We start from the raw sequence: 20,889 nt of genomic DNA, 5'->3' as shown, positions 1-20,889 counted from the left end.
AAACACAATGCTAAGATCTCTTATAAGGTACCCTCAATACCATTGTTACTTTTGTCAGAGGTTGATTTATGAGCGGCCACTGTTGTTGGACCACTACGTATTGTGTTGTCAGTTTTTGTTTGGACCTCGCCGACATTGTGTACTACCCCTTCGCTTTGGTCCAGCTCGGCTTTATTCACGTTGATCTCACTTTGATGCCTCTAAGCTTTGTACAATGTCTGAAGACTGTGTGACTTGAAACAGATTTGTACTATTACATTTGCATGGTTTACGAGAAGTCTACATTTTGTAAGGTCTTTTCTTTTTTTAGCTTTAAGGACATAGAAAATTTTATGTTCACAGATTTTAAATTCTTTCTTTCTTCTTTCTTGCAAGTAAGAGTAAAATTTTTAATGCCAATCAAATTCTGCAAACATTTTAAATTTATTTATGGTTTCCAGGCCTTGTTTAGTTCCTTTATCTATCAAATGAAACTTTGTATTTGGAATAGAGTACAAATGGAGCTTAAACTATCCACGATTATTTACAGCTTGCCTAGTGATTTCAATGACTTCATGACCTTGATGACTTGAATACGGTCGCTAGTCAAGTTAAAAATATATTCGGCATATTTTTAAAATAGCTCGGCCAATCATCAACTTGCATTCAGTAAACATACACAATACCTTGCCGGATAATTCTGCTAAATACCCGTCATTCAAGTTATCAATATGATTTGAAGTCAATAATAAAGTCTATTATTGATTACGAAAAGAACATAAAATGGAGTATTAACTAAACTTACTAATTGGGTTCGATTTATTTATATTCACAATGATTGAGATTCATTTATATTGTGGGTTAGAAAGTTTAAGTGAGGCTTTTCACACTTAGTCTTCTAATATTTTATGTATATTATAATAAGGTTTAATATCTGCAAAACATTTCACCATATAAATCTACACATTATCATATCTCTATAAAGTATTAAAATGTAATAGATTCCATGAAAAATATTAATTCACATTAGATTGTATAGCATCAGTAAGCAAGTTCAATTCGCACTTGTCGAATTATTTTACCATTAAATACATCAACCACAATGTCAAAACAAATTCCAAAATCAACTCGTCTAACCCTTTGTCCTCCATCAAGTCCTTGACCGTCCTTTGTACCCGTACTGTTCAACACAAAAGCGTCGGCTGGGACTGAACTCGCTTGTAATCTTCATGCTTCGCTCAACGTATTCACGGATCTCGTACTACATCCACTCCTTCCAAATCATTACGCTCTTCACTTTTGTGTGTGCTCGTGTCTTTATTACGTGGTAATACCTCATTGTGAACATCTCATTCTTTATTAGACATCGCATTGTGCGCTCCTGTACGCTTCTTATTGGCCCTCGGTGTTTTTTCTATCTATGTTTTGAGATTTGTAATGTTTGCGTCATCAATACTAATGATTGCAACCGGTAATACAATGGTTATTGTTGTGTAAGTTTTTATTTGTCGGTACAAGATTATTATTGGAATTTACATCGTCATTACATTTAGTTAGTTCGATGTTTTATTAATGTAGTTTAGCAACAATAATGCTGTGTTCTAATATGTCAGCGGTAGCAGCTAGTGAGATATGAATTAGTTTTTTTTTTTTTAGTGAAATTTGAACAATATGCTCACAACTGTAATTGTGGGTGGGGTGGTCAGAGACATTAGTCGATTGTTGTTATTTTTTCGAATGTATTAATCGACTTGGCCGCATTTCAGTGAACATATATATAAATCTACCATAATAGAAAGTGATTCTATCACTATTTATTGGAATTATGTTGATAGGGATCCCATATACCTAACAGTATATTGCACATGTTCTTTGTGTAGATTAATTTCATTCCTCTATTTTTTTTTTTGTATTGGAGTTTTCCATTATCGACAAGTTGCACGTAATCTCTTTATATTTGTTTTTTTTTTTGTACCAATCAAACTTCAAATTACGACGTTTGAGTTGTGGTTAAACCTTTTGTTATTCATAAGCCATGACGCTCGTTACAACAAAAAATGTTCTATTAATAAACGAAATATTTGATATGAAATATGAATAATGTATTTTCTTTAGGATCTTTGTTTTGTTCATAACGAAATTGAAGTCATAAAAGTTTCATTATAATCTAAAAGATAGCAGAACAGTCGTATGATTGAATGCTACGTACGGTGAGTGCACGCGATCATCTCTAAAAGTAAAGAAGCCTACATATACGCTACATATATATATATCGCTAAAATAACGTGTTTACACAAATAACCTCTTTTTCATTCTAAATCTAGAAGATCTTAATTAGTCTAAAAAAATTTTGCCTGTATACGATTTTATATTTTAAACGAGACTAACAAAGTTTTTGCCATTAATGAAACTATTGCAAAACAGTATACATGACTAAACATTCCAAATATTTTAATGAACGTTATTATTAAAATTAGTGTGTACAATTAGTTTAAACCAACCTATAAAGTTCTAATACAATTGATAAATCTGCAATGAAAATAAAATCTCATAAAAGGTTTTAACAGTCAAAGTAAGTTAGGAATTGTAACATTTTATTTATATTATATAATAAATAAAATATATATATGAAATATTGCTGTTAACTCCATACTATGTATACTCGACTTTATATTCTAAATCCGTACACAATCCAGTCATAAAATATGGCTCCAACAATAAAACAGAAGTGGTTCGTCCTACTTCAACACTGGCAAAAGTACTATATTCTTAGAAGGATGAAGTTTTTATTGCTCAGCAAAATTAATTTCTTTAAATCCAATCGATTAAGGTTTATTTTTGATTCACAATATAAAATCTAACATCGCAACAGTTAGCAAAACCAAGTTACTAACACAGAAACTAACAGCCTTTTATTATTTTTCTGTATCTAATGATATACATAATAACTTTCGTGCCAACTTTTTTTCGGTAATGTAGTCAATAAAGAATAAATAAATTTACTTAGCTGAAATAAATTACTAAAAATCGAACTAATCGACAGCTAAAACCTTATTACGGTTGTGGAAATATACAGTACCTAAGTGTATAGGTAATAATTAATTGAAAACTGTGACTAATGAAGTAGTAGTTTAATCGCCGGCTAGAATATCTATTTTTTTTTTCAATCACTTCATATTTGATTATGATTTGTTTTTTCATAATATATAATAATAAAATGTCATCATCATCCTCAGCCTAGATCTCCTGCCGGATAGATGCTCAGCGCTTTCTTCGAAGCAATATGATCCTCTACTTTTTGCATTCATACATACACGACACTAAAACGTTTTCTTGTATAATAAACATGGGTAATATATTACAATTAGCAATTAATAATTGCCAAGTATTTAATCATAAATTAATGTAATAAATAATTACTCCACTACAACCTAAAGACATGCCCATCAAGATATGAAACCAAATCCCAACAATAACTGCAGCGAACATGAAAAATTATAGCTTGAGCGTGTCTTCACTAAATCAACCGAGAACAATGTTGTTCTGTACTGAATTAGCCTTTATTATTGTTTTTTATGAATTATCGCCTACATCTGATGTCTTTTTCTTTGAGCCCGGACCGGTAGCATTCATCATGCTGTGTTATTGTTCCACGGTTCGGTATGTTGGATTGAGGAGATCATTGGCATTAGTCATAGGATTTGCTTTTGTTTTGTAGGGTCGAGCTTGGGATTTCTTGGACGGTTCGTCGAACGAAACTATTTCATTATCTGCTAATAGGTGTTAATTATATGTTAGTTTATATCATTTTCAAATGACAATACCTCATTAACTAATCATAATTTGAGTATCATTGTAACAGTTATGACATCGTTTCAACAATATTACGCTATGAAAAAAATATGAAAAAAGATAGCATCTAAAGTGAACAATAAATAAAAAATTTACGCACTTGAAATTGTTGTACAATCATGCAATTAATAAATCAGTGCCACAAAAGAAACAGTAAAAGCGTATACATATGTAAACGGTCATTATATTATAATCTAATAACAATAACTGTTAAATACGTAATAATGAAAATCTTGCACTAACGCGCGTGTGAAAGGGAGTTATAATATTCGCGGCAACAACCAAAATAAACCAAAAGCCGAACGGAAACGGCGGCTATATTATTAGAAACGACAATTTTATTATTTTTATTCGTAACACATCTCAGGGATTTGCCCATAAATCTGCGTTGGCAGACATTTCCACCTTTAATAGTATGGTAACGGTCGTTCCTAGAACAGTGGGGCTCGCTTCACACCCAATTAGGAAACTTGGTAATAGGCATCTTAATTTTAATATGACTACTGAACAAGAAATTAATGAAGAAAACTATTTCAACACTAATATTTTATCAAAAAAATGTTAATAATACTTGCAACGTTATTTGGGTAAATCTAAACTATAAACTATCCTTTATTCAAAACTTTAATATCATTTAATAAAATCTTCACAAAAGATAATTACAGCAAACAGAAATATGCATGATAATATTACCTAATTCGCAACAATACACTAATTAAAAAGATAAAAATCGTATATTTCATCAATATTATTATGTATTTGTTTAATCATGAATACTAACTGATTCAGTGATTGTCATTTCATTGACTAAATGTATTCTCATTGATGCCATATATTAGACGCAGTAACACTTGTACAATTTTACATTTCAACGGACAACACTCAAATGTAGCCATTATAAGCGGGAACATCTCTCATCCGAGCCGCCACGCATTATTTATCAGAAACACCATTCTGCTCATTGTTTCATAATAAAACATTAATTTTGTCAACGGACTATACGGGTGAACGCGGCGATCCAATATTAGAACTTCCGTTCGAATTAAAACAAAAAATAGGTATCGGATTAATTCTACAGACAGAACTGATGGTACAAAAAATTAATGGCAGAATTAAAATAGAGCAAATCTTTTCGGGATCAACGGTTTCGCACACATATTGTACAAAATGCAAAAACAAAAAGCAATCGAGAGGATACTGAGAAAAAACAAGAACTACACGTGCAACAAATATGGAAGCAAAAAAGGTCAACAATGTGCCTAATCTACAATCCATGTCACAGGCTAAAGGTTATGGAAGGTTGGACAAAAAATCCGTTGCTAAAGACTCCTGTGTTCCAATGAAATCGCCCGTAAATCCCGGATGACAATTTTAAATTTGACCTCTATTAACAGGAGCTCATAAGTTTACTTTTCACTGCACAAATTCTCCAATTCTAAGCGCAGCATTGTTCGTACCTTGGGGCGTAATGACAACAGATTTTGTCTCTTTTTTTCTTGTTTCACATGTGGCATCGCAATCCTGGACGATATGTGACACATGTGGCGGTTTTAGGTTACTTCACAATAATGACTGCCTCTTCAAAGTTTCTCATATCTTCAGCGTCCATTACATTCGTGTTTTAGTCAGTTTATTCTAATTTCTAAAATGGAGTCAATGCACTTTTTACTTTGATGTTTTCTAAACTCTTTAGTGAAATACGATATTGGAAAAAGCCGTCACATGTCCCAGAGCAGGTGAAAAATTTTTGAATTAGGCGTAATTAAAACAGGTATGGAATTGTCTGTAGTCAAGGCATTATCTCCTAATGTTTCAACGGACATAAAAATAGTGTCAGTGCAACCCGATAAGTAATTATAAACCGTATTGCTACTGAAATGTATCTGGCCAATAAATTCAGTTGAGCCATAAATAGACCTATAAAAATTACTTTACGATACACGAGTGAGATACATTAAGACAATGTTAAGCGTATATTTCACAATGGGTACATTATGGACTAATTGATTCGGCCACAATGGGCTTTATGCGGCCACTCGTTGCCACAAAGATATTATTGTCTATAGCTGAGCAGACGTCTGCTAACACTTGATCAGAGACAAAATGGCTTTGTAATGTTTGCTTTAAAGGCGCCATCCGTAATTTAATATAGATTCTAATCATAAAGATTTATATGGGAATGATGAATTTTTGTAAGTACACGTTCATACATAAAAATTTCAAATAATATGCTATATTAAATAACAGTACCATTATTCACCATTTTTACATAAAAAAAATAAGATTATATTTATTTGCTGTCTATAGAAGTATACGAAGAAAATGTTACCTAGTCAATATGGTAGTGTATGTAGGACATATCGCCAAGTACCTGAAATAAAAATAAAACATTATTTATTATGATTTTACCAATGAAAAAATATTTAAAATAAGTTGAACATAAACAAAAATTTACCAGTGTACGAATCATTAATACTCCTTTAACTCGATCTGCCTTTCATATGAAGTAGCGTAGATCGTAGAGGTCTTTATTAATTGGATAGTTTCAATGTCATGTTTAAACAATAACTAAACTCATATTTTATTTTAACGAAGTACAATATCGACCACCACTTATCTAACACGAGTATCAAATCACGGGCACTGCTAGCTTTTTAATAAAGAGAAAAAATAATCGATAAATTAACCAACAATAGACAATAGTAATTCGAGACAATCAAATTACAATTGATTGCATGCAAACAATAATAAAATTTATAGATCCCAATGTTGTGTCTAGCAAAATCTGGCAAAAAGTGGATGTTCAGTGGAAATTCGATATTTTTTCGCTTTGCTGAGCGCCCAGATGTGTTAATGCAGTGCATGTGTTCAGTTTATCTTTCAGTACAATACATCGAGTGCGAGAGATGCATTCTTTTGTTTGATCATATATATTTAGAATCAATTTTCGTCTGTATAAAATTTCGTGGGTGAATCATCAAGATCGAATCAAGATTGATATCGATTAAAATATATGCACAATTATTTAAATATGGTTGACTATAAAAACATATATTTTAAAATAAACACTCCACTTTTTTACTTGAACGTAAACATCGCAAAATCACAAGTTATATAAAAAAAAAATACCGACGAGGAATTCTTTAATTTCAGACAGGATTTGAGTATTATCATATTATTATCCTATAGTTTACAGTACTCTAAGTAATAAGAACAAAACTAACGACGTCGTATTATGATGTCCTACAAAATTATAGTAAAATACTTAATAGAAACAAAATTAAAAGATCACACAGAGAAAATAACGGACAGAATTAACGCAAATCGCTATCTTCTGCAGTCTGGTTTAAAAAAAAAGCAAAAGTAAAGTTTTTCATTATGTAATTTTGGAAAAGAGACTTTTCTATTTGTCATAAATGCAACAATTTAAATAATATAATATAATATAATAATATTGTTAAAAATCGAAAATACGTTAAGACAAGAACCTATCTATTTACTAGCAAAAAAATAATTTAAAACAAAAGTAGTTATACGGAAGTCTATAAAAGAAAAAGATACTGCTGATATCTCAACAACCTACTAACAAGTTAGTTAACTAATAAATTAATCTGAACGTAACAGGACCCTACACAATACCTTTTATTGTCTGTAAAATGAAGCGACTGGTAGTTTCTGAATTTAGGGATACGTTAAGTCTGTCAACGTGAACGTTAGTAGAGGAAACAAATTATGTGACGAATGATTCAGATTTTATTTGTTCAAAGATATGTGTGCATGTATGAATAGAGACAGTTTAAAAGGATAACCAGAGGGAGACTTTGTACAAAAGTCGATTGCTTGGGTACCTCTGTCCCATTCGTGTTTCTACCGTGAAGCAGCTGTGTTTGCATAGCTGTGTTTCGGTTTAGGGTAGGATATGGCGTAAATTTATAGGGTACAGAGGAATAACATCTGAGTCCTCAGGAATGGCAACGTATGGGGGATGTCATGGGCGAAACAGTATACTCTGTTACGTCCATGGTACTGCTCATGTACATATGCGACAGTTATCACTTTCTATCAGGTGGGCCGTCAGCTTGTTTGCTATTTTAAGTTGTATAAAAAAAAAAGAAATACTGGGTCTGGATGACATTGTTACAATTAAGTAAATATACAATAAAAGAAATAAAAAATGTATTTCGTAAAGAAAACAGAGCCTAAATACGGAAACAAAAAAAGCACAACACCAAGAGATTTATTGAAATTGGTGCAAAATTAAAGACATTACATAACATATACACGAAAAATAATACATAAAAGATTGTGTCCCAGAAAAAGATATTAATTGTGGCGAAATCTGTTATTTTTATTTAAAAATTAAACTTACAAACAAAAAAATAAAACCGAATTGAGATACTGCTTCTTTTTAAAATCGGTTGATTGTCAATCTCCTCTTTGCTTAATTGTAGTTGCATTATTTTATATATATTTATTAGTTTCTGTATAGGATTAGTAGCCGAAATCCAGTGGTAAAATTTATGAAAGCTCAGTTTCATATACTCTCTTTAAAGCAACAGAAATTTCATAACTTTCGAACTTTCATACAAACCGTCGTAAGGTTCAAATTTTTTTTGCTTTTATTTTGACTACACTTCTGAAGGTATTAAGTTTCATAAATACGATAATGTTTACTTGCTAGATCGAACTCCAATTTATCAAGTAAGTCGAAACTTAGTATACCCATTACAACTAATGCTAGGTAACATAGTAGATTACCACAATGGACCTAAATTTGCAGAATTGTTAGAACATTATGTACCATACATAATCTTAGCACGTTCGTCGAACGGAAGTCTGAAACAAGCGCGTTTGATTATTATTGTAACATTTTTTTCCATAAAATTAAACTATCGCTCACGGTTATATTTATAATAAAGAGTTTTATGGGTTTACGCATCGAACGATGGTAAAATATTCACAGGATGCAGGACTATAGCGCCGGGTTATTGTAAGAACAATATGTGTTTTCTTTTCACCGAATTTAATCTATGTCGTAAAATTTTGTATAAAGTTTATATCTTCCATTTATAATACATGGGAGTCATTGTTATTATTACTATGAGTTATGTGTAAAGAATAATAATTCGAAAAATTATACGTTATTATGTACAATATATAAAACAATATATTTTTCCAAATCTATAGTAAATGGAAATCATTGGTAAACCTATTTAAAGATGTATTAGATTCTTTTCGATCCTATAAAATATTAAGTTTTCTTCTATGAATTACAACATAAAATTAACAACAAATACTTCTTATGAAAGAATTATCGTTTGTAGAAATTAATAAGCAATACCATTGATGTCACAGATAAACTACACTATAATAACTCATAATAATTAATAATATCAGTAAGGTAATAGTAGTAATATCTGTAAGGTGCAATTATACTGAAAAGGTAATTATGTATTGTCATGGCGAACAACTATTTCATCAAGGACAATCAAATGGTACACGAGCATACTGGATTTAATTAGCTTTATTGCTTTTTATAAGCATTTAGTCATCATTGGAAAATTAATAAGACACTAAAATTTAATTTATAAATAATCGACCTCGGCAAATTTTGTCATTCTCCTGTAATACTAAAATACGATTCTGCAATAAATACAACATATCTGTTAGTATTCCATTCAGATGAAAAAGAATATTTTAAATTGGTTTAGAACTAGCAGATTTATGAAGTAACAAACATAAAAAAAATACAACCAAATTGAGGATTCTTTTGAAATTCTTTTTGAAATTGATTGAAAATAGTATAACACCCTTGCTATACAAGTCCCTGGTTGGAATAGTTCGTCTTACCCTATCGATCTCCACTTTTTTTTATAATATGAAAATGAAATCGTTACTTCGCCTGTGCTATCGCTATACATCGGCGAAGTACCAGGTAAGGCATGATAAAGACATGTCATGATGAAGCATAAAGTCAGGTCAGTGGCCAATCGTGACGAATTTACCAGAAATCAACCACGATGGACAGATTAGAAATCTGTGAAAGCAAAATATTTGTAAGGAATAATACTGGTGGACCCTCGTAAACGAATGCGGGTGGCGGTCTAACCCAAAATCGATGTTATAATTATCCAATCCTAAATCAATCCCACCACAATACTAAAGCAATATGTCAATCGAGTTTTATTCCGTCAGCTATATTTCTCGTTAACAAACAAACACATGTCCGGATGACAGGGGCGTGTTTACTTTCAACTGTCAAGGAATCATTGCATTTAATTATAGTAGAATTACATCGATCACTGTTTGCCCTAATAATGTTAGAATTGTCTCTATGGGTACTTTTTATACGCCCACATGTTTGGCTCACCTTCCCACGCTTTTCACGAGGGTCAATCCTTGACTTTCGGCGTAAATTTTAGTTTAGCTCATAATAAAGTCTCTAAAATTTAATAGCTTTTGAATATATGGCATTATTCTTTTCTTAGTTCGTCGTTTAGTAATTTTAACAATAGATTATGCATACCGCTCAAGCTGCAGACATTCCCAATTTTTTCTTATGCCAATCCACTTGCCTGGAATCACACAGCATAGAATGAGCAACCCCTTCCTTTCCCTCTTAAAACATCACCAAGGCCTTATTGCGATTGCCAATCCGCCAAGCGCCAATGTAACTACTGGCAAAATCTCACTCTCGAAAAAGTTTATGTACAGCAGAGGACAGAAGACAACTAATGTGATAATAACGAATGTAAAGTTTGACTGGTAAGACCAGTTTTTGTCTTCATTAATGTGGACGAAGGGGAAATTTCTCGAAATTATTACGTTAACTGCATTATTATATATCGACTGTTTGCGAATCTATCTGTGCCAACCCATGATCGCAAAGGTAATACTGAACGCAACCACTGAAGTACGAATATGAAGTCGTACTTACCTATTTGTTTGATATAAATATCAGGTAAGGTACCAACCCTCTAACTACGTGCCGTGCCGTCTCATCGATGGATCTCGAAAATAAAAGGCTTCCTGACAATTGTCATGGCCTATTTGACCCCACAGCCGAAGGAAATGCCCATTATGATATTGCACAATGAGGCGATACACGTGCTCAGGTTTCGTGTTATTATGTGTGTGAAAGGATTTGAACAAATACGATTTAGACCTGTTGATTTCACATCAATCGTTTTATGAATTATTATGGTGCCTACTGGATATGGTATAAGTAGTTAATGTTCACTCTATTATATGTATAGAATTAATATCAAGATACTCCTATACATCCATAGGGAGACTTTGTATACGTGTATATAATTAAAGATTTTGTTCCATAAAAAATCTTCTTCAATTGTGACAAAACCAGTTATTTTCTTCTAAAAATTTAACTATTGAACCGATTTCGATAATATTTCTATGAAACTAATCTGTAAATATATCCTTTCAGGTAAAAAAGGAATTTTCCAAATGGTTTTACGACTGACGAAGTTATGACGTAACAAAAATAAAAAAGCAAACGAATTGAGAACCTCCTTTTTAAAGTCGGTTAAAACATTGTATGCATGGATGGATATATCTGTTCCACGAGTATTTCTATCCTGAAAGAGTTATGCTTGCATAGCTGTTTCGGTTTAATAAGTGACAGTGAATTTACAGGGTGTAGAGGCAAAACCCCATAGAAATCAGATACAGCAAAGCATGAGAAGTACCTACCATTGGGCGACAGTTACCACTTGCCAATAGATAGGCCGTTAACTTGTAAACATTCTAATCAGAGGTGCTCAAACTTGACCAAAAATGCATATCGAGCAAAAAATTAATATCAATGCCACGATACACCCTACCTAGACAACAATCCTGCATCACACATACTTGCAGCTATTCAGAGTCAATCAATCGTAGTTTAACAATATTAAGGTAGATCGTCAGCAGATCAACTTTGAGCACCCCTGTTCTAAGTAGTTCTAGTTCTAATTGCTGTGCCCGACAAGGGTCTACAATACAATACTTTATTAACTATTAAGATCTTTCAATCAAATATTGTAGAAAGCAAAAAAAATTGAATTTAATAAGTATTATAAAAAAAAGTCCTGGAATAAAAATTTATAAAATTTAACTAGGTGTAGAGATAATAGGAAGATGGTTGTTAACTGCAGACCTCGTTAAAATTTTAAGATTTTGTGTTAGTCTGAATAAATTCCGAAGATCTGAGATTTTTGGCCTCAAAACTTTGTACAGTTAAGTACTCGTATTAGAAAGATTCAATACTTCCCTTTTGTAAAAATTCAACAATAACGCTTCCTTAGTATTCAGTCAGCGAGGTGGCCCTTCAATAATTGTTCTATAATTGCACAATAAAACACGTGCTAAGCAAACAGAAGGGTTCCATACTGCAAACAATAGGGCACTATACACCTACAGGGTTTTCTTTCGCCAATCGCCTTTTGAGAGTGCGTGGTACAAGTGAATACATGTAGCGATAAGAAATAGGAAAATATTTACGCAATTGGTGAAAGCATTTACTTTAGCCACTTATTCGTAAAAGTTATATATTAAGTATAATGTATACACATACTTACCTACACAATCCAATAAATTTAAATATTATTTGTTACTAATTGTATTTCGCGGCTTTTCCGCGTGTATTACTGTATAAACTACTCTGTGTTAGATAAATATCTGTGTACTAAATTTAATGACATCCGTTCAGTTCTTTAAACGTGATTGAATAACAAACATAAATATATGTAATATATGATATGTATAAGCAAAGCAATCCTCGTTAATACCTGTATTACAGTCCCCGGAACGAATGATAAGTAGCAATAGTGAGCATAATTATTTTTTTATTAATTAACCATATTGTAAGACTAAGACTTGTTTTTTATACTACTATAGTATCAAACAAACATATGGCTCGTCTGATAGTGAACGGAGTCACCGTAGCCTATACACGATCCCTGTACACCAGGAATGTCATATATAAGTACAGTAAAATAATATACTTTTAGTAATGCCACCAATAGAAAATAATAAAAAATATAACATTTACATAAAGTATTCGAATATTGACGTAGTTTTCAAGTGTAAACGTATGTCGATTGTAATTATTACGGATACATTTTGTAGTTTTTCATTAATAATATTTAAAATGTATTTATTACACGCTTTGAGTTTATGCTTTATTCCATACAATAACCATTTTATGTCCCGCTCTGAGACTTCGCATTGAAAGAAACGGAAAACTGTTGTCTACCAAAATGGACAAATTGTTAGGTAAGGGGGTTCGAATCTAAAGGGCAAATTGTATTGTCCTCGGAGCAATGAAGTTTATTTAGCATAAAAATCAAAATGAACAGAAACGGGGTGTGAATTTCTACCTACATACGTATTAGGTTCTATATTTCTCCGAAAATAATGATCCCAGTATTACACAATCGATCGATTATCGCCTTGTAATAATTATAAATAAAGATTGTGCAGACACCAATAGGCTACAGTGATCGTTTACCATCAGACGGGCTGTATGCTTGTCTGACACCTTTGTGGTATAAAAAAAATTGTGACCTACAAAAAACTAACTTCAATTATAATAAAACCAGTTATTTTGATCTTAAAACTAAATTATTATACTGATTTTGATAAAATTTTTAAGGGACCAATCTATAAGTATATCCTTTCAAACAATGAAAGAATTTTCCACAACTGACTGACTGACAGAGTTATGAGGTAACAAACGTAATAAAACAACCAAACCGAAAACCTCCCTTTTTTGAAGTCGGTTAAAAAGAAAACAATGTGAATTTATAGAAATAGATATTAAGAGTCATTGAAACCAAAACTGTTCTAAACACATGATATTAATGAAAGGGAACGCAGCAATGGATATTATCATGCAAGGATAGAGGCCATTGGACACGGTCCTCTCTGTCTACCCATTAAAGAATTTGTAGGTATTTTTTAAAAATAATTTCAATAAATATTAAGTATACCAATTGTATCTGTATAGCCGATAATTTTTTTTTACAACTTAGAATGACGAACAAGCTGACGGTCCACCTGATGGAAAGTGGTAACCGTCGCCTATAGACATGAAAAGTACCATGGACATAACAGAGTATACTGTTTCGCCCATGATACCCTTCATGCGTTGCCATTCCTGAGGACTCAGGTGTTATTCCTCCGTACCCAGTAAATTCAGGCTATATCCGACCCTTCAAGACGAAACACAGCCATGCAAACACAACTGTTTCACGGTAGAAACTCGAATGGGACAGAGGTACCCAAACAATCGACTTTTGTACAAAGTCTCCCTTTGGTAACTATTTGTCTTTATTTCATTCATAACCTAAAATTTCATGGAACAAGTCATTTAAAGCATAGAAAAGAAAATACTATAAGGTTGGTAGAAAAAACCAACACGTTCGTGCTCCCGATAAAACTATTTATAATTACGCTTCTCCATCCAAAGGCCCATTGTTTTTTCATAGTACTCTTTTCTTGTAATTGTTTGTATTTATCTCTCAGTGCAATCTTTTATATTAGAATAGATTGTATTTATATTAAATTTATTATTGTAATCTTTTAGAGAAAGATAAAGAGTTAAATTTAAAAGAAAAAAGGTTAACCACGTCAAATGCAAAATTCTGCAACGAAATCAGTATTGAAAATAGGTAACATTCTAGGAATATTATAGGTATCATTTGAGTACAGGAATATGTGAATTACCTGTCTATTGTGGGTATTGATATATAAAATATTGAATAATATTTACATTCATAACAAATTAATCGGATTGTGATTTGAAGGATGTCTACAAATAAAAATAGCAAATACCTACCTGACATTTCTATAGTGCGACTCGCGCGCGTCGCACAGTGTATTACGCAACAAAGCTCGGGGACAAAATACGAAAATTCCATTCAATAAGCATACGAGGCGTTATTCTGTATTTCTATTACACACGTATTCACAATGGGACGAACAAAGACGAGTCGCGACGTTGAGACGTGTCGGGAATTAATAAAAAAAAAAAAAATCGAGGGCAAATGTGGGGTGGTAATGCTGTCGGGTTACATGAATACGATGTGACAATGCTAACTCGCTACGTGATCGACCTACTTAATTTTGGCGGATATGCCCTGAGATTTCTTTTTATATGAGAACAGGCGTTCGATTAAATTCAATGAAATTATAATTGAAATTATGAATTTCTCTATTTAATATTATTAGTATTTCATTTTGACAGATTCAATTATCTAATTACATAGATACAGTATGATTTACGATCAATAATTTACTTATCTACTAACCCAGCCCTTGATATCAGTGTGGATACCTACAATTCGTCCATAATTTGAATTTAATTTATAATTGTGCATCTGTTTCAGTATTTTAATCCAATTTGAAAATTAAACTTGAGTTGTTTTCAATAATTGGAAGGATTATATCTAAGCCCATTTACTTCGTTTCGTTTATTGTATTTGTTTAGACATAGGATATATCTATTTGTAGATAGATTTGTAGTATCTATTTATAGACAGATATATACATAACTTACTGATAAGTCCAAAAAGTAAATTTTCAAAATACCCTAATTTATAATGATATTTAGTTCACCTCTTTTGAGAATAGGCGGAAAAAGCAGTAGGTACATACGATATTTCTACAAATAAAGAAATAGTAATAAAAATAACCAATATACGAATAACCTATCTAACGATGAAACTTTTACAGTGAAAGCTAGTATCTCTCAACACCAGATTTTATATCTCGAATAGGTAGCCAATCAGTAATTAACTGTCATCGGTAAATGATAAACGTGACAAAACATTCATAAATACTTTATAAAACAACTACCTGTATAAAGTTGCAAAATTATGGTGTAAAGCATAATCGTAAACCTACTTATACCGCGAACGTGAAGCGTCATGGTAATTTCTATCTGAGCAAAGCAATACTATCATTGAAAGCAGATAAATTAAAGAAATACACCAAAACAAATTTTAACCATTACTTCGTTAGCTCGTAAACACGTTAGAAGCACTATATTTTAACCGCGATGTTTGATTTAACATTGAGATCTTAAAGACAAAACCACATCCTATCGATTTTTTAAATAGTTATAAATCGGTTATTAAACGTGACCGCATCTTCATTTTTTTACGACTGCACCAGTGCGCCGTATCTTTGACGTTGCCTATTTAGTACATATAGGTATTTTATGTTTGGTGAATAGTTACATATATTTTTTTAATATTCCTCGCATCCGGTCCAGTGTTAAGGTTTACATTCGATTGAATTTACGACTGTTTTCATTGCGGGCACTGTTTAATATAAATATGTGAGACGGTTTCCTGTTGGTTAATAACAAAAATAATATTTATTAAAAACAATTGACTGCTTTATCCCAGTTTCTGGAATTGTGGGAATAGACACTGAACAAATAATTGTACTTATCTACGTGATAGAATTAAAATAGCAGTCGTTAACTGTCCATTGCTGAAAATAGGCCTCCCCCATAAGGAGGGTTTTGCCAGTAGTTTCCACGCTTCACAGGCGGGTTGGTAACCGTTGTTAGGTTTTGGTTATGTTTTAAGAGTTATTCCTCGACTAATTAGTACCTTCCACTTCTTATGACATCCACGAGAAAGAAAGGGATGGCCCATTCTATGCCGGAACTACATGACGATTCATGTGTTAATTTCAATCTTTTAAACAATGTTTATTACTAACTAGCTCAGCAAACATCATTCTCCCCTCTGCCCTTACTTATCAGAACAATTTTTTTTCATCGAGATATAAACTATCCTATCCCTCTAATTGAAGTAAACAAAAACATATTTAGGTAAATAGAAATTTTCATTAAACTCGATTAATATTTACATTAAATCTTTAGTATAAACTTATATTAGGTAAGTATAGTTAAAAGAAAAAGGGTAGAAATATAGATACAAAGTATAGTCATTAGGCAGAAGGCATGTAACATGCTCCTATAAATAAAATTTTATGTCTAAAATTGTATTCCTTTGGCTAATTACAGATTAAGTAGATAGACAAGGCAGTACTTATACGTTTTAAGCCAGTCATTTGAATTAACAGCAATACCTTTATTTTAAAAAGAAATTTGAATTGTATTCAATTATAATTTTACTATCTAACCTTATTAGTTGAAATATAAGCAATAAAAAAAACAATCAAATCTAATGGTTTTCAACAGAGCGAGTGTAATAAACCGTATTTTAAATTGCAGGTACACCTCATCTACCCAAATCGTAATTTACCGAATCTCGGGAGTAACTTAACAAATTGACACATTTTTATTACTTAAAACTGTGGTCATTAAAAGAAATTTAAGGTTTTGTATAAGAGAACCGCGCGGGTAACGTACGCCGGACGAAATTTCGACAAACAACAGATCAATTCACGTTAATTTACCGCCTACTTAATTTAAAAATTTAAATGCGGCAATTTGCGCGCCAACTTATCGAATCAACAATACGGCAAGTTTAAAATTTGCCATTTATCGCGAGCGGCATGGAAACGATGCCAATTAACAATTGTCACCGGCGTATAATGCCCATTTGGTACCGCTGGAGGACAAGAATAAAAAATACTAATTATGGATGGAGCGAAAGAGGCGATCGGTATTTTTGGATAAAATATTGAAATTTAAGTTTTAATTCAAGATGTTTCATACGACTTTGTCCGTTTTATTATTAGTATATAAAGTATCTACCCTACATCGAAGATAATAATGCCTTTATGGTAATATAAAACAGACCATAGTCTATCTGTATAGAAATTAAATTTAATTTAAAATTGTTCAGCTATTTAAGTGTAATTAATAAATACTCAAAATACAAAATTCAAACTTTATAGTAATAGTAGAATTATACCTATTTATTCAGAATACCTCTTGTTATAAAAACATAGCCTTTTTTGTGAAATAACAATTCTAGCTATCTCCACAAGTCCTCTTTAGTTTTTTAGCCGAAAACCTTTGACCTGAGTACTCGTACTACTAAACGTTATCATTAAAAGTATGTCAAACTAGAAAAAAAAAAGCTATAACATCCCACTGTTGGCGAAAAAATCCATTATTGATATCAAAATACCGATACACTAATGAGCAGAATTTATGTATGACTTAAACATCTACATACAACAAGCTCACCAGATGTGAACCGGTGACATTGGTGTTGACTCCGAGCATGTTTTAACATTTTTATATGTTTATAAAATGCGGACCATATTTTTTAATGAATCCAATACAAGTCCTTGGATCGTATTCTGGCTTTGTTATTTAGAGAGAACCAAAATATTGTTAAACACTAATTACATTACAGATCAATCGTAATTCAAAGAATTGTACTTGTTATTATAATTGAATTAATATGTCATATTATTTTCTAGAAATTAAACAGTAGTACTTATCTACAGTATCTGAATGACACAATTATTAATCATAATAATTACTCATATTATTAATGTACTTTCTTTGACTAATATTGAAAAAAAAAGTTACAAAGTTGTTTCAATAACAAATTGTCATTTTAAAATTAATATCGTTACCACTCAAACAAACAATTAAAAGTATATATATCTAGGTGAATATGACAATTTAATAGGCCGTGTGGCCCCAGTATAGAATAGGCCATCCCTTTCTTTCCCGTGAGTGTCGTAAGAGACGACTAAGGGAATTTAATAGTCGAGGGATGGGCAGCAGCATCCTTCTTAAAGCATAACCAAAACCTAACTGCGGTTGTCGACACGACTGCCAAGCATAACAATTATTAGAAAAAAAAACTCCTTATGAAGGAGAAGCCTAACTGCGATTGCCAAACAGCCTTCCAATGCTTGGCAACTTCTGGCAAAACCCTCTTTTGGGAGAGGCTTATGTTTAGAAGTGGACAGTTAAAGGCCGATGGAGGGAAGATGACGTTATAGTATAGTGAATGTCACTGAAGCAAGTATTTGAAGAGAATCACTTCCAAATCATCTTTAGTCAAACAGACTTGTTTACAAGCATTTTAAATCGTGATTTTTTTATAAATTCAGGGTTCGGAGAGTTGTTATCTGTTGAGAAAAGTCCGCAAGAGACTTAACAGTTACTCTTTTTAGTCTCTGTTAACATTTTGTGTATTTATTTAAATGTAGTATGTCTAAAATTAAATGGTCGTTAGCATAGCAATTATTTTGAGAAATACCTTCTCATTATATATTTGGGATTTGTTTTGGTATTATTATCGTAAGAAGCACTCTATAAACTCGCAATACTTAACTTATCATACAACAGTGATATAGTTAATCTACTAGTTATTGTCAGTAAATATAATTAATTATTTAGTATTTTTAGATACTGACTTTATTAATAGTATAACGCCTGAACTCTATAGGACAATCTAAGCGTAATTATGTAGATAGGTAGTTACTAATTTTACTTAGCTTAGATTTGTTCCAGTATATAGTTTACAATAAAAAAAAATTATATATATATATATATATATATATATATATATATATATACAAGTATTTTTCAGCCATTTCAGGTGTACTGATTTTAAAAAGGAATTTCTTTTCTTGAAAGTTATATTGTCGTATCGGTTCGGAAATACTGCTGCTGGCAGTTGATTCCAAAGGACAGAAAGTCTTGAAAAACGCACGGTGGAGGATTATTGGTTTGGATGAAATTTTAGTTTATGGCTTATTGTATTTCAGCAGCAGGTATCACTTAGAGCTTAGATTTCTATTTCTATTTTCTCCGTTCCAACATATATTAATGTTTTAAAACAAATTCTTCAATTATATATATATATATATATATATATATATATATATAAAAATATATATATAAAAAAATGTAATTACGTTGAGTGTTTAAGCATTATATTCAAATTGTTATGATTGTATTAAATGTACATCACTAGTATAGATATATCGATCTTAATGGAATATATATATATATATATATATATATATATATATATATATATATATATATATATATATATATATTCCATTAAGATATAATAATGCTTAAACTCTGCAGGTACATATATATATATATATATATATATATGTGTGTGTGTGTGTGTGTATTACTATTAAGACCATTGTACCCTGCACCTTTAATAAATAAATTACCTAATAGTTATTACTTAGATCAGACAATTCTTTACTACCATAATATTAAATCTGGATTAAAATGGATCCTGTTAACTGATAATAAATATACTTGAATATAAATTTATTTACGGAAAACCTTAACTATATTAAGTCCAGTACAAAAATTACGTAAAGCTTAAGTTATCAAATTGTATCTCAAAGCAAAACAAAAAATAGTTTTTAATCTACCTAACAAAATAAATAGAGGTAGACTGATACTACAATTTGAAATATGCGGAAAGATTTTCGAAAAGCAAGAACGTAGCATTAACCAGCAAACTTGTGAAGAAAGATTTTAGAACCTTAAATATGGTATTTATATAAAGTACTATCAATCGACTAAAGAACATGTAATTAAAATAAAGTAGATTATAGAATACTATATATACATGAGTATGCATGAAATAAGAATAGATGGCGCCGCATGATTAGGAAATCTAACCCGAAGTAACAAACAGGTAACGGCGAGGCAGAATAAAAAGAAGAAAAAAGAATATACTAATATTATAAAGAGAAGTCAAAATTAAACTCAAAAACTAATAAATCCATTTGAAAAATTCATTCACCTATAGAAAGCTATATTATCATTGAGTAACATAGGCTATAATTTATTTAAAAAGAAAATTAGTGATCGAAAATAACAACAATGAAACCTAAAGTATCAAAACTTTGCTTATTAAAGAAAATATAAGACAGTAATTTATCTTTACTTATATACCTATCCGTGTGAAGTCGGGGCTTACTTCAGCCGGTAACTGCCCACTGCTGGACATAAGCCTTCCCCATAAGGAGAATTTTGCTAGTTTGCTAGCCACGCTCATCAGATGGGTTGGCCACCGCAGTTAGGCGTTTGAGGATGTTTTAAAAGGGACGCTGCTACCCATCTCTTGTCTA

The 20,889-nt window shown here is 31.5% G+C and overlaps 1 protein-coding gene across 3 annotated transcripts in view; it reads right to left on the bottom strand.

The window, feature by feature from the left end:
• The window catches only part of LOC113512018 (transcription factor SOX-5), a 388,866-nt gene that overhangs the window by 135,302 nt on the left and 232,675 nt on the right, over positions 1-20,889 (bottom strand). The window contains exon 1 of one of the 3 annotated variants that reach the window (XM_052893688.1): positions 6,161-6,180. The exons of the other annotated variants lie outside the window; for them this stretch is intronic. The gene's annotated coding sequence lies outside the window, so the exon portion shown is untranslated. Of the gene's footprint in view, positions 1-6,160; positions 6,181-20,889 lie in introns of those variants that run through there. 3 annotated transcript variants of the gene reach the window in all.

The sequence above is a fragment of the Galleria mellonella genome, unplaced genomic scaffold (genome assembly GCF_026898425.1).
Source record: "Galleria mellonella isolate WM207_F2 unplaced genomic scaffold, CSIRO_AGI_GalMel_v1 utg184, whole genome shotgun sequence".
Lineage (NCBI taxonomy): Eukaryota > Metazoa > Arthropoda > Insecta > Lepidoptera > Pyralidae > Galleria > Galleria mellonella.
Note: the sequence above shows the minus strand (reverse complement) of the source record. Positions and strands in the feature narration are given on the sequence as shown.